Raw genomic sequence first — 16,362 nt, forward strand, 5'->3', positions numbered from 1 at the left:
AGACAAAAGGTAACAGAATTGGCAAGGATGAGAATTGGGAACTCCAACCACTGCCATTGAGTAGGTAAATTACTACAATCATTATTGAAAATAAAATAGAGGTCTCCAAAATATTAAAAATAGAACTACTGCATTCAGCAATTGCACTTTTAGATATGTGCCCAAAGGAATTAAATAAGTACCTTGAAAAGATAGCTACACTATGTCCATTATCGCATTATTTACAACAGCTGTGATATTGAATCAATTTGAGTGTCCTTTGACTGCTAGTCCATTACTAGCTGGATGGATAAAGAAAATGTATGCTAATCAGCCTTGAAAAACTAAGGAAATCCTTCCATTTCTGACAAGGATGGACCTGGAAGATACTGTGCTAAGTAAAATAGGCCAAGCACAAAAGGACCATTACTACATTATCTCACCATGTGTGGAATCTAAAACAAGTGAACTCATAGAAGCAGAGAAGGCCTTTGCTAGTGGGAGTGGCTGATCAAAGGGTACATAATTTCAGTTACACAAGACAAATGAGTTCTACAGATTCTTACATAGTATGGTTACTACAGTTATTATTAAATTTTTTTACATAAAAACTGCTAAGAGAATGAGTCTTAAATTGCTAGGATAATACAATTTAAGATCTACTCCCACCACAAAATACTATGTAAGATGATGGAGATGTTAATCAACTTGATTTCATTATTTTATAATATAATAATTATAATATAATTATTTTATAATAATGAGATCATATTGAATACCATAAATGTACACAATTCTTATTTGCCAATTGCACATTAAGAGAACTGCAGGAAATTCATATTCCTTAGCCCCATCCACCACAGGCCTATTAAAATAGAGTATCTGAGAATGAGGGACAGATATCTGAAGAGCAGTACAGATTGCACATTGTACATCTTGTACAAAGGTCTAGTTCCTATATGTAGTAGTTTGGTATTTGAATTTTTTAAATCTGTGCAAATCATGGGTGTATTTTAAAGAGTTTCTTGGAGTTATTTTTCTTTTTTTTTTCTAGTTTCCATTCTTTTTTTTTATTGATAAGGTTTTGTTAATTGTGAAAATACCATACAGAGGGGTTACAATTACATGAGCAAGGTAATGAGTACATTTCTTTATTTTATTTTATTTTATTTTATTTTATTTGTGAACATACTGTACAGAGGGGTTACAATTACATGGGCAGGATAATGCATACATTTCTTACCAAGCATTGTAGCCTCCTCCTTTGTTCACCCTTCACCTCCCTTCCCAGCCTCCCCCCTCCCCCCCACCCAATCCTTCCCCCCTCCCCCCCCACCGACATTGTAAAGCTCGTTTTTGACATGACAATTTGTACTTCTCATTGTTGCAACAGGTCCACCTGAATCCTTAAATGACTTGTTTTTCCCCATCTCCTCCACAAGTTATACTGACATCAAATATAGTGAAAGCGGGGGTTATACTGTGGGGGAGGGACATACAAAGCAACAAAGAAATAATCTTATAAATGTGTTAGAAACACATGCATGAAAGAAAAAAAACATTAAAATACATATCTAAGGGTTCATTTTCCTAACATCACATTATCTGACCTTTTCCGCTTGACTCATACATATACTAGATATTGCAAATAAGGGAAACCATGGGACCTGTGTTTCTTTGGGCCTGGCTTACTTCACTTAATATAATTTTTTTCTTGGAGTTATTTTTCTAAACTATGTAAATAGAGTAATCCCAGCTCCTCAGGAGGTAGAGATAGGAAGATCATGGTCTGAGGCAGGTCCTATGCAAAGCAGGAGACCCTATTGGAAAAACAAGCTATAGCATAAGGACTGGGAGTATACTTCAAATAGTAGAGTACTTATGTGACAAGCATTAAACCCTGAATTAAAAAACATAAGTACTGCCCTCCCACTCAAAAAAGAAAGAAAAAAAGAATTAAAAACATGTTTGTGAGTCTATGCCAGATTTAGCTAATTAGACCTCTTAAGTAGAAGCCTGAGCATCTGTATTTTCACAGAGCTTCAAGGTTAATCTGCTGCCTACCAAAAGTATTTTTCTAGCTGTATACTAAAATTCAACCATACAAGAGCTGAAGACAACAGACTCACTTATTGCTTAGGAAAATCAGGCTTTGTTTAAACAGCCTATTCAGTAGCTATAAATTTACTGTTTGAAATAATAACTTTAAAAATCCAACTAGTACATTTGTTTTCATTCTGTCAGTATAGTATTGGATCACAACATTATACGTATTCCACCCACATCTTGAAATCTATTTAGCCAGAATTTTCTGAGTTAAATGAATCCTATAGAGTCTGCCTGATCATTTTCATCTTATGCAAAAGACAAACTTAGTGCACTTTCAAATTACCAAATTGACTCAGCATTTTAAAAGTTATTCAGTTTCACATTATATACTTAACATTAAAAAATGACTCAGTGTAAATGTCATGTCTAGTAATGATCCTATTCCTGGGATATTTTTTTCCTTTTTAATGAAATGTGGTGAGAAGGAAGAATCTCTGGCTATGAACATAGAATTAAACTTCTGAAAACAAAAAAAGGAAAAACACAGCTGTCCCCTAATGGACAGAAAAATGTGCAAACAGATCAGTGATTTTCATTCAAACTAACCTTCGAAGTAGAGACGTATATTTTAATAGTCATCACGTCACCAGATGCAAGGGAAAAAAAGTGAAAGAAAGGCAGTCTTCTTGTCTGAGATGCCAAAATGTCAAGGCTGCCATTCATTCATGAGAAACACCCAGCCACAGGCAATGGATAGACTGGTTCCCTACAAGCACAAGCCTGCATGCCATAAAGTCCATCAGACAGAACAACTCTGCAGTGGAGTGTTAAAGGTTGGGAGGGGGAAAAATATTGGGGGTCATTTTAAGGTTAAGTGAGATTGGAAAACCATGAGTTACAAGTGAACTAAATATGTTCTTCTACCTGGGACTTTCCAGAGCCCTGCTGTAATGATATGAGATACACTTAACCAAGGAGGAGAAAAATGTTTCCCTAGGAGACAATCCAGAAAATACTGCCACAGATTGGTTAGGTAGTTACAGCAAATGCTCAGGTGTATACCTAAATGGTGACAGAAGGCTATAGATAGTGCAGAAAATGGTAAAGGCTTGCCCAGCAGTCAGCCCCACTACATCAAACCCCTCAGCCTCTCTCCATGGGCCTCCTCGGCTCTGAAAGAAAGATGGTGCTTATTAGAGAGATGTCTTGGGATGGTTGTGCAGAAAACACTAAATAAGAGCCTATTATTGCCCTCGTTATAGAGTAGATGATCTAATAAACTAGCACCATTAATTATGAAGTTTGGAGGCCTAATCCTTTTTCTTTCAATACGTTCAAATTTGACCTAAAAAGGCTATACAAAACCAAAACCAAAACAAAAACAACAAAAAAAAACCAGTGGCTCAAGGCTACTTAAGATGCTGAGGTCTGAGGATCCATCTGAGGCAGGAAAGCCTGTGAGACTGTTATCTCCAATTAGTTTCCAAAAGAGCTAGAAGTGAAGCTCAAAAGTGCTATAACACTAGTCTCAATGCTCAGGGACAGTGCCCAGGCCTAGAGTTCAAGCCTCAACCGTGGCACAGAAATAAATATTTTTTCTTAAAAAAAAAACAGAAAAAATACTTCTAAGGGAATACAGCTCAAAATCTTATTATAAACTCTTTAAAAATTGCCTGTATGTGCTAGGCAAGAGCTGAATCACTGAGCTACATCCCCAGTATAATAACATAAACTTTCTTATTGGAATCCCTGTTTGCTTTACAAATTTTCAATGACTATCAATTGCCTACAGATAAAAATCCAAATTTCACAGTCTGGTCTACAACCTCCTAGCTCACTATTTCAGGAGTTGTAGGGTATATGATTAAGATCAGGCTTTGGAGGCAGACAGGCATGGTTCAAGTGCAGGCTTTAATCCACTACATCTTAAATCTCCAAGTACGCAATGAACCAGCAGAGCCTGCAGCATTCGGGGCTATTAGAAATGCAGGCCTGCAGTCTCCTTTGCAAACCTATTGAATCAGAATCTGCATTTGAACAGAATCTTTGGGTGATCCCTACTTACATTAAAGTTTCTGAAACCACGAAGGAATTCTGTTTAGTTCATCTATAAATGGGGGGTTATCACACTAAAATACTAGTAGAATTGAAGATGAGTAACATTTTTCTGTTGTGTCTCTGAATCTTCACCAAGTCCTCAAGATCTCACCATCTAAATATTCAGTCCTGTGTCTACCTCTCTTACTTTATCATCTGGGAATCCAAGCTACTCTCACAACGCATTAAAATGCGTCCCATCCCCTCTTGCTTCCCCCCTCTTTTTCTTCTCCCAACTACCACAAGGAAGACCTTCTAAGAAACGCAACTGTGGTCCCAGTATTATTCGATCTCAAAACAAAGGCCAAAAGTCTTTAGCAGACCTACCACTTCTTGGGGCATCCTCTGCTCCAAAACCACTGGCCATCTTTCCCTTCCCAGAACTAGCCATCACCCTTCTCAATATAGGACATTTGTGAAAGCTGTTCTTCCTTCCTATAGAGCCTTTCCTCTCTCCTGGAATCCTCTATAGTTTTCAACTCAGCTCAAAAGACTTGACTCCTGCAAGTATTTCATGGAATTACTTTCAATAATCAATACCCTGCCTAGCTGATTGTCTAACACCATATATAATTTAAGTAAATATTAAAGTGATTAATTTTTATTCATATGGATGTGGTGACAAACATATTGATACTTGAAAAGCATCTGACTCAAGACCTTAGTAATTGTTCCATATTTTGAATATTAGTCCTGCTTTAAAAAAAAATAAAAAGGAGTCAGGAAACATTGCTCAGTATTGGCTCACAATTTGAGTAACTTGGAAACTTAAAGCCTCCTGATGGTCAAGCCTCTGCCCCATTTAAGTCAGAATCCCTTGGAATGGCACCCAGGCCAACGGAGTGTTTTTAAAGTCCCACCAGAGATTCCAATTTACAGCCTGGCTGGAAAACAACTGCTGTATCACTGTTTTTCTCAATGAGATTTCCCAGCCTTCTAGAAGAAAGCACACTGACTGATAATAAGAGCGTTCATTATTCATGGCAGGAGTTGATAGATTCAGCTCTCTCATGGAAAGGGACCACAATAGGAACCCATGTAGGAAAAATTCAGCCATTTATTTCCCCCAGGTCTGCTGACAGCAACCAGATGGTGGACACTCTCCACAAAGCCCCAAACTAGACTGAAACCTTCCTGGGAAATCCAAGTTGCCTGAAGTGCTATTGGAAGGAGGAACAGTAGTAATACATGAAGATGACTGTGGTCCATGGGGTAAGCGTTGACTCAACAAAACTTACTAGGCTTCCTTTCAAAACCTGCCATAATTGCTTCAGTAAAGCAAACTGCTTTAATTTCAAGAGTGAAAAAATGGTCAGTCCTTCTGAGTGTTCAGCCAAACAATAAGAAATAGGTGAGTGGGGAACCAGGAACCACTTGCTCTTACCTTCTGTCTCCTTTACTCTTCATGTATTTGAAACATTGACAGAGCAGTCAGTATTCTAACAGGTCTCATATCAAAGGCTACCTTCTGTGTACGTAAATACATAATAAGTACACACATATTGCACTACATTTCTCACTCATTTTGAACTTTATAAATGTGATAGAACAGTGAAAAATATCCAAGGATTATTTATTTAAGGACATAAGATACACACACACACACACACAGGAGAGAAAGAGAGAGAGAGAGACAGAGAGAAACAGAGACAGAGAGAGAGTACAAATGCATTAGTTGGAAAGATGTTGAATGTAGGCCTCACACATCAGAGTACCATTTACAATTGAAAACTACCCAATCAGGAACAATACCAAACCAGCACAAAGGCTTCATAATTGTTATAAAAGGCGCACGAATGTGCTCTGAAATAATATCTCAGTGGGCTAAATTTCCTCTCCCCTTATTTCTTCATGCTGCATAACTGCATGATTCATGAATATAAATTTTTCTTGGCTGTTAAAAATCATACTTTGGCATAGTCTTCTTCGAATTTCAGCCAAATGAGAATATGCAGATAATGACAATTTTTCAATAAATGGTTCCAGGATATAGGCTTTTCAAGATTCTTAAATGAAAGGCATATAAAAAAGAGCATTATTATTATTATTATTATTATTGTTATTGTTATTATTATTATTTCAGGCACCCAGAGAAACCACAATCAATGATTAGCCATAACAATTAAACTAACAATAATACATCTGGAATAAATTCCATGGTAAGATGTACTCCATGCTTAATAGTTCAAATTAATTCAATCTGATGGCATTAGACATACCAGTTAGGAGTTGGAGAGCACCAAAATTCACATTAGTTTCCACTTTGAAAGATATTATGAAAAGAGAAGGAAGGAAATGAGGCTATAAACAGCAGTGGTAAATAGGAAAGGCTCATAGATGATATGGTTAGGAATAACTCTCAGCTATTAAGAACTCAACAGTGAAAATATGAAGGCTAGCATTTCTATCCTCACACATTCTTTCAGAGTCAGTAATTGGCAACCAATCTGAAGTAACAGATCCGAAACCCTAAATCAGAGTCGTTAACTCAAAGAAGGATGATGCCTTCTTCCTCCTACAAATAGCATCCTTTATCAGTCCCCCAGAGATGCAGAATAGAAGGAAATAAAGAGGAGGCTAGGTTGGGAAGGCATAGAAGTTAGGAGTATCAGCAGACCTTAATTAATTTTTCTACCTTAAATAGTTACCAGATAACAGTGTTAGGCTCTGCTTTCCCTTGTAAATACTACGTAAGGCAGGACCTCTTCAATTTTGGCACTGTGTACATTTGGGCCTGTCCTGTGCATTGTAGGATGAACTGCAGCCTGTCTCCCTCGTGGTAATGCATACTACTATGACCCTCAGCTATGAAAGCACAAGGGTTCCAGATATGGTCAGTTATCCCCTGGGAGCCCAAAGTTATCTTCATTGAGAATCACTACTTTGAGTTGACATTCTCTAATTTCTGAGCATTGAAAGGAAAACCCAGAATGCAGATCCATCCCAAACCCTTCTTCCTCATGAGATAGAGCACTGACTTCCCAGCTGTGCATGAGGTAGACTGTCTCCAGAACACACAGAATTCTCTCCCTAAGAACTTTTGGATATGGAGCTTTGTTGTATGCAAGCAGAAATTTATAACCTGCCATATTTCTGTACATTCTGCCAGAAAAAGGGTTAACACAGAAAAAGGTTAACATAGCAGACAATACTTAAAACTTTGTGTACAAACCTGCCTCTTGGTGGGCATCTGGGAACTTGAGCTAGAAAGCAGTTCTCAACATTGATGGAAAACTGACCCTAAATGACAGTTTGGCTGTTATGACCACACTGCAAAAAACACATGATTTCTGCTTTCCTTCTGGGAATGGAGAATTGAGTATTGTTAGGCAGATCATCCCCAAGTAAAAGCCTTGGGTCTTTCATGAGTCTTTCTGGTAGAACACACTACATATTTGTCACAGCTCTTACTTGAGGAATTGAACATAGCATGTGTGGTTCTCAGCGAGAGGAATATTGGAAGCTTGCTTCGCTTTCCTTCAGACTCACAATTCACCTCTTTTTCCTTTGCTTGCTTGTGTTCTTTCATTGTAGGACATATTCCAGGGATGACAACCTCTAGTCCTAGTAAACCTTCAGAGAATTACACAACCAGTGTTGTGTTGATTCATTCAACAAATATTTTATTATGTGCCTCTATTTCTAGACGCAGTGTTAATCTCTCAGGCGTCAGAGAACTGAAGTGGACACAGTCAGGGAAGCAATTATTTTAGCTTATTTCAAGCTTTTCCCATGGAAATCGAACATCAAGGCATACCCTTTTTTGTTTGGTTTTACAACAGCTTTTTTTCAAACAGGATTTATACACTATGGAGTGAACGCATCTAACAGTGTGTAATTCAAGGTTTTTGTTGTATTAATAGACATACAACTCTGACCACATATTTTACCACCCCACAAAGAAACCTCATATTCATTAGCTCTTACTATCTAATTTTCTCTCAACTCCAACCTTACTCAACCATTAAACTTCTTGTCTTCATAGATTTACCTATTGTGAACGTTATTTATAAGTGGAACCTTACAATGTATGTTGATTGATGGCTTATTTCACTTAGCATTGTTTTTAGAGTTCATCCAGGATGAATTAATGAATTCATACAGAATTTCTTATTCTTTCACTCAGGAATAATAAGAATGGATGCACCATATTTTTCTCCATTCATCAGTAGATGAAAATTCACATTGTTTTCACATTTTTTTGCTACTATAAATAGTGCCACTGCGGACCTTTATAAATATGAAGGTATACACAGACTATCATTTCCCTTAGAAAGATAGCTAAGAAACAATATTACTGTACTGGGCATATATATATAACATTTAGTGATATTTCTAAGCTGTTTTCCAAAGCAGCTAGCTACTATAATTCCCTTCCTAGCAGCAGTGTATGTGAGCTCCAATTTCTCCATATCCCTGCTAACATATGTTACTAGCTGTCTTTTTTATATAATAGCATCTTAGTGGGTATGAAGTTGTTTCTCATTGTGGTTTTGACTGGCACTTCCTTGATAACTAAAGACATTAAATATTTTCCATGAGATTTATTATGACCATCCACTATTCACAATTACCATTTACATATCTAATGTGAACAAATCAGAGCCTTTACCTCCTTTTAATTGCGTTTCTATTATTCATTGGTAAGAATAAAATTTTTAACAAATTTTGGGTATAAGTTCCTTATCAGATTTGGCAAAACATTCCCCTATTCTGTGTGTTGTCTTTTTATTCTCTTAATGAGTCTTTTGAATCATAAAAGCTGTAATTTATGGTATCTTACCTATCTATTTTTCCTTGTGGTGCTATCTATGCTTTTGATAAAAACAAAACAAAACAAAACAAAACAAAACAAAACAAAACCTCTTCCTAACATAAGGTAATGAAGGTTTATGTCTATATGCTCATTTCAGAGTTTTATATTTAGGCCTTTGGTTCCTTTTCAGTGAACTTGCATATATGGTATGAAGTAGGGATACAACTTCATTCTTTTCTATTTGGATATTCTGTAGTAGCTTTTGAGTTACTTTCAGATATAGTTCCATAATTTTTGTATATACAAGTTAAATTAATAGGCACCAATACACCAAACATAGGTAGAGCCTTTCACAGCTTTTACATGTAATCTCTCTGTATTCTTCTCACTTTAGAAATATGCTTAGTATTCTGCCATGTTAGGAAGCAATACTGTTATTATTACCTTACTAGTAGTAAGATACTATTAGTAAGGACTAACTACTCTTTAATATATCATTGGTGCAGAACCACTGTGCTTGTATCTAACATGTGTTCACTTCCAAGTGCCACATGCTCCTCTACCAATCTATGCTCTTGGTGGGAATATATACATTAAAGCATGTGTGATGCTTTTAAGCACTTTGAAGATGACAAACCTGAGGGTCACTGATGCCAAGTAATCTTTCTTAGGTCACAGAGCTAAAAGGAAAGGGATGGTAAACTGAAGGGAAAATGGCACTGGAGAGTAGAGACTAGATAATGTTGTAAAATAATTTCTTATAAAGAGTAAGCAAACATGCAAAATATGCAAAAAATGGACAAGTCAAAAATCTAGCATCAGTAAATAACATTCCTGGTCAAGTTGCTGACAACAAAGACTTTATCTCCTTCAAACTCAACAAAAAAGTTTGAAATCTTATCACTCAAGATATAATTCAGGATTGATCTCATGGCTGAAAAGGTTTTGTCAACACTCCAAAAATTGCATTAGTGACTAGGTGATTGATGGACTCGGTCAATTAGAACTAGATTAGAAATCTGGATATGAAGTCAATTACTTCCAATCTGAGAATTGGGAATTCATTAACCAATAATATAAGGATAGAGTCAATTTTCAAAACTATGCTTTCTTGATCCATAGTGAAAAACTCAGTTAAAATGGTTTTGAAAGGACTGAAACTATAGAACAACTTGATGTTGGGAATATTTCTTTAGATGTCTGGACTTTTGCTTTCATAAACTCAGACCTGAATGTTTCTAAAGGAGAAAATGCAGACAAGTTTCTGTGTTCAAATAACTATGACAGAGGTACGTGTTCATTATTTCAAATCCAATCCTCTTTCTTCCCATTAGAGAAATATATTGTATATTAAGGTACATAATAATGTAATAGCAGCTTTCATGCTTTGAATCATATATGGCTTCTAAATACCCCATTTATTTGATGCAAATAGCTAATTTATTTGATGCTAGGTATATGAGGTAGACTATTATTTTTCTCATTTTATATAAGAAGAAAAGAGGAGTACTAAGATGTTTATTATGTGCCCTGGATTGTGATTATATTAGCAACCTCTCTCTATGGATTTAAAATAGAAGCTACTAGACATACCAGGGTTAAACATAAGCTAGGCCTATTCTAAATTGAGAATTTTTCACACTAGTATTATATATATATAATATCATTATATTATATACCTAATAACATTTTGAAGTTTATTTCTTCCCAATACAGTAACATTACTGCAATTCCCCTGGGATTTTCAGCACGGCCTGTTGTGGAACTGGTCTGGGCTTAGCAAGTATTGCTTTATCATTCTTAAATAATAACCATTTCAGAGAATGCAGAAAACAATTTCCCTCTCTGTCTCCCCTCTTCTACCTATATTGAGAAAGATGGATTCTAAAGTGTTTGAGGAAAGTACGCAATATAATAATAAAAAAAACAGCATCAGAAATGTTCTGAGTTCCTCTACTCTCTCCTTATATTTAGGAAGTAAAATTTAATATAGAGCTCAGCTCTCCAGAGAATCCAATGTATCAGAATGTTAATATACTTTTATATATTTTAACTGAGATAAACAAGGAAGAGATAGAGAAGCCAGGGCAGCTATGGTAACACCATAATTATGATAAGACTAATCCAGCCAATAGCTATAGTGGCAGATAAGGACTCTATTCTGATGCTGTTGTTTAGTTTGTATGGTCAGAAAACTATATCCATATAAAACCTGAATGAAGCAGGAACTCCATTATAGAAAAGTAAAGATAACTTACTCTGTAACTCTAGAAAAAAAAAACTCCTCAGGAGACCAGGGAACATATGTCCTGTTACTAAAATAGTATCCAAGTGTATTTTATAAATGAAAACTTGGATCAAATCATCTGATTAATGGCAGAGTAATAAAGTGGCACGTGATGTCCATAAGAATATAAGACAGGCAAACCTCAATTTTGTTTTCCATGATGGACCTGAACCCTTGTGACAAATCTTTAAAATTCTGCAGATAACTTTAAAATTCTCCTGCCAGCTCTAAATTCATGATTGTGCTATCAACCATGTCACATTTCTCAGTCTTGACCACAAGAATACCTTGCGATATCAACTCAGAGCGGACTCTTTAAACCTGACTTTATCTCCCACTCCACTAACTATGTCAAAGGGAACATGCATGTGGTTACTTCACTTTTGACAAGTCCCATTGCCTCCTTTTTTTTTTTTTAAAGTGCCTATTAACTTCCTGTAAAGAATCCTTCTGACTCTCAGAACCCACACTAGCAGACAGGTTTAAATGAAAATCTTCAGTTTATCATTTCAGCCTTTCCCTCAAGTCTTTGCAGGTAATGATATAAAAACAATGGTTTCTACACAAGGATTTTTCCATAATCCTCTATTCTCTTCCCACTAACTTCTATCTGGTACCTTTTGCCATCCCAGGAGGAATGTAAACTCAAATGCCTCTCTCACTGGGAGGTAGTATAAATAATTGAAAAAAAAAACAATGGAACTGTAAGAAAAATGGACATAGGTATGCTGTATGGCATATATTAGTACACTGTCTCTCCCGTACCCGACGGTACCCTTCCTCTTTTATACGCAGAAAACTCTCAAAACAATTTTTCATTCTCTACCACAAGACATAGGGATTAAAAAAAATAGTCTGGAAAGAGTACAAGCATGATGTTAGATTTAACCACAATACTGGGAGAATTCAGAGACAGAGGTGGAGATACTGGCATACTGCTCATGGAAAGTAGTAATTGTTACTCATTGTCATCATTTTTGGCCAACTAGGAATCTAATCACAACACTGTGAGATCCTGCAGTTTTTACAGGGAAGAAAATCAAGATTATTTTTGAACTGGGGGTCTCATGTTTGCTAGGCACTCATCACTTGAGCCACGCCCTCAGCCCTTTATTGCCCTAGCTGTAGTTATTATCACTATAATTGTTATTAGTATTAGTATTATTAGTGTTATTATCTACTATTTTGTGCCAGTCCTGGAGCTTGAAGTCAGGGCCTGGGTGCTATTTCAAGGCTTTTGTGTTCAAGGCTAGCCACAGCTAACTACTTGAACCACAGCTTCACTTCTGGCTTTCTGATGGCTAATTGGAGATGAGACTCATGGACTTTCCTGAAAAGGCTGGCTTCAAACAGCAATCCTCAGCATTCTGCATAACTAGGAGTATAGGCATGAACCACCGGTGCCCAGGTGCTTTATTTCTGACACTGATACAAAGCAATTCAGAATAAGGCAGACTAGCATCAAGAATGAAGATGAAATCCAATTGCCTTTAATAAAAACCAACTCATTAGTACTTACTAAAATAGATGACTTCTCAATACCAATAAAATTGTGGATTGGTTGATTAATCTCTCACTGGTAAGGATCTCTTTTCAGAGATTTTGTGCCTGGTAAGTCAAACCTCAAACAACAAAAACGTAGCAAAAGGCAAGCCAAAGCTCAAGGGAAAAGCTGAGAAGCACAATGGGTGATCTCACTTTTGCTTTCTCGCCCATGTTCACACCATCTCTGGAATGAACATGCCCAATTCTTAGTCCTGACGGTGTTGATGGGGGCAAACTGAATCCTCCTCTCACAACCAACAGCGGGCACGTAATCTATCCATATGTTTCACCTGATGGGATGATTCAGACCTTGATTCAGAGCACTTCAGTATGATTTAATATAAAGATCTGAGAACTGCAAGGAATTCTTGAAAGAAAAATAGAATATGGTTTTAAAATAATCATGCTGGCATACAAATAAGATACAAATTGAGCTTTGGATAACCATTTAACCATTACAAAGAAAGTCCTGCCTAACCACGACCTTAACCTGATGGAAGAAAAAAATAAAAGAAGAGAGAAACAGATTCCTGGGGCCTTCTCTGAGCAACTGGGTTTAGTCATTTTTTGAAGGCAAATAGCTCAGAACTTTTCATGTACACAAGTCAAAGTTCACTTAATTCCATTAAGCCACAGTTAAAGCTGAGTTTTTGTCACTTGCTAATAAAAATGATTAACCACAAATAGCTTATTTAATTATTTAGGTACTGAACTTCTAAGTTTTTGTATCAGTTCGAAAATTTAAATCCTGCTATTGAGAGATCATTACCTCACTTGGTGAATTGAGCAAGTCCTTTCAATGACTGTTTACAAAATAGAATGAAAAACAACGACCCACAAGGGAAATGCACAAATGGTCAATAAATGTAAGAAATGCATCTTTAGAGATGCATTAGAGATATACAAATTCACTGTACAATAAAATCTACCTCATATCCACAGAGATAGCTACAACCAAAAGATAAATTATAACAAGTATTTCCTAGGAAATAGAGAAATACTTCCCCCACCCCATGGGGGCATTCAAATGTGTGTGAATGATATGTGTGTGTATGAGCACACAAAAAACTACACAAAAACATACATATGTTTGTAGCAGCATTATTTAGAATAGCCAAAAGAGGGGGAAAATACTAAATTTCTATCTACTGATGAATGAAAATGAATGCATACATTCATTCAATGGGATATTATTTAATCTCTAAAAGCAAGGAAACACCGATACATGCATGGGACAACATGGATAAGCCTTGAAACACTATGCTATGTAAAAGAAGCTGGTCACAAAAGATCATGCAGTTCCATGAAAAGTGAGAATCACAGATTCCTACAGACAGAAAGGAGATTGGCAGTGACCAGGAGCTAGGAGAGGATAGTGACTGCTAATATGTTTAGCTTTCTTTTGGTGATGAGAAGGTTCAAAAGTGAGGACAACTGCCCAACTTTGTGCATTTTCACAATTGTTTACATTAACAAGGAGACATAACAGTATGTGCATTCTATCTCAATAAAAAATGTTTTCATGAAAGAAGGTAGCATATTCTGATTCTCAAAGTGATCATCATAAGCCATTCATGATGATGATATTATAGAAGTAACCATTCTTGGAAAAGTCCAAGTTAAAGAGGTTTATAAAAAAAATGTAAAAATTGGAAAACAAAATTTTCAAATAAATCTTCTCAGGTCTCTTGACTGTTTTGTATTAAAAAAAAAAAGGTTGACAAAGATAGAGCAGGAGCACATAAAAGCTATTCGGAGACCTCTTGAGGTTAACAGCATGCAACATATTGCATACTGCTCCAGCCTGGCTGGAAATATTATTTATGCCATCCTCTCACAGCTGTATCAACCTCCCATTAAACGTTCAGAGCATCCCTGTTAATAAACTACATTATGAGCCGGATGCATTGTCTCAATAAACTGCATTGTCCAAAACGCTGCCCCATTATTACAGAAAATGCAGAATATAATTAGTATCCCTCTTTGCATAAACCACAGCTTCCAAAAATTGTGCCATATTATAAAGCCTTAATTAATAAACAAGAGTTGGGCCATGACTGGTTACACTTATCTGAATTTTGTATTGTAAGGAAAGGGCACTGTTCAAATCCCGTTTACAAATATCTAAATTCTGGCTAGCCTACATGAAGACAATCTAGACAGAAAGCCTGAGAATTCTGTGGCACTAAGAGCATTGTGTTGGTACACCAACAATAGCAAGCGATTAACTGCTGGGACATAAACTATCCTGAGAAATGCTCTGAGCAGGATGATGATAACATTGTATTTCAGCTGTATTATATGGTGCAATTCTTCTATTTGTTCATATGCACTTCCTATTTAATAGATGGAGGTGTCAGGGTGGCTTTTCATATCTCCAGGAAGCCTTAAATGTGACAAAAGGGGAAAAAAGTGAGCTGGCAAAAAAAAAATGAAAAAAAACAGCTGGGAGCGAGGTTACATCATGACTGAGTGTAAGTACACTGTTCCTTTATGCATTTCCAGCTGCTTTTTATTGATTTTTCCCCTAACTTAACCCCAAAGGAAAGCCATTTATACAAGCCATGAACATTGAACTAATATTTGGGACTATAATATTGAGCAGCTCGGTTTATGAGCCTCGGCTAAAGGAGCATTTGCATTAAAACTGCACTCACCTGATTAAAATCCATCAACTCTACCATCATGAGAATTACATAGCTTCTGCTATACACAGTAGTGGTCCTCTGTATACTGAGTCAGACCATAATCAAAGGGAAGCAAGGAGACAAACAGGGAGATGCAAATAAGAGGGAGAACATGGAATACCTATTAAAAAGCGGAGGGTATCAAAGATGGCTAGTGCTTAAATCTGGATACAGTCCTAACCTTACTTCAAAAACAGAGATGTAGGAACATAATAATTCATTCAGCAATGTCTATAGTATGGTTGATAGGGCCCTGAATAAAGGGTTACTGAAATATTGTTATAGTTCAGTCAAGTGTAACTGGCCTATCAATGGAGTAAAGCATCTGCAGGAAACCCAGAAAGTGGTCCTGTCTCAGCAAATACTCAGGGAGGCCAACCCTGAGAACTTTAGCAGCCAGAACAAGCTGTCTCACTTACATCATTTAGATCCCTTCCCTTTCCATCAACTTCAAACACAGAGTGCTCAGAGTCCTGTTATCCTTGCCAAGACCTGTTCTAGCATGACCACAAAGACTGCATTTGAATCAGTAATGGGCTGTAAGAGGCCACTAACATGCATGTAACAAGGTAAGACATGAAGCTCTGTGATCTTCACCAAACAATCTTGCTTATCTTTCGCTCAGAGTGGCAGCAGATAATAAGCACTTGAAATGAAGGAATAAAACCTTCAGAGCAGGATTCCCCACCCACAGCATGGTTGACATTTGAAACAAGATGAGTCTTTATAGAGACTTCCCTATGCATTGTAGAATGTTTTCAGTGTCCCTGAAAACTACTCACTAGATAGAAATAGAACATCCACCCACACTCAGTTATGACAGCCAAATTAGCTGTCATTAGTTGACATTATCAAATGTCCCTACTGTCCATTATGAACGCCTAATGTCTCTTCTAGAATTAAGATTCCAGTTCACACTAAAGCCATCAACAGAACCATGTTTACTTTGGAACTGTTTACCA

General features: G+C 36.6%; 1 protein-coding gene across 14 annotated transcripts in view; it reads right to left on the reverse strand.

Annotated features, from left to right (window-relative positions):
* Positions 1–16,362, reverse strand: part of Fhit (fragile histidine triad diadenosine triphosphatase) — a 1,320,449-nt gene that overhangs the window by 864,938 nt on the left and 439,149 nt on the right. The gene's annotated exons all lie outside the window — the stretch shown is intronic.

Source organism: Dipodomys merriami, unplaced genomic scaffold (genome assembly GCF_024711535.1).
Source record: "Dipodomys merriami isolate MVZ:Mamm:240054 unplaced genomic scaffold, mDipMer1.0.p SCAF_13, whole genome shotgun sequence".
Classification (NCBI taxonomy): Eukaryota; Metazoa; Chordata; class Mammalia; order Rodentia; family Heteromyidae; genus Dipodomys; species Dipodomys merriami.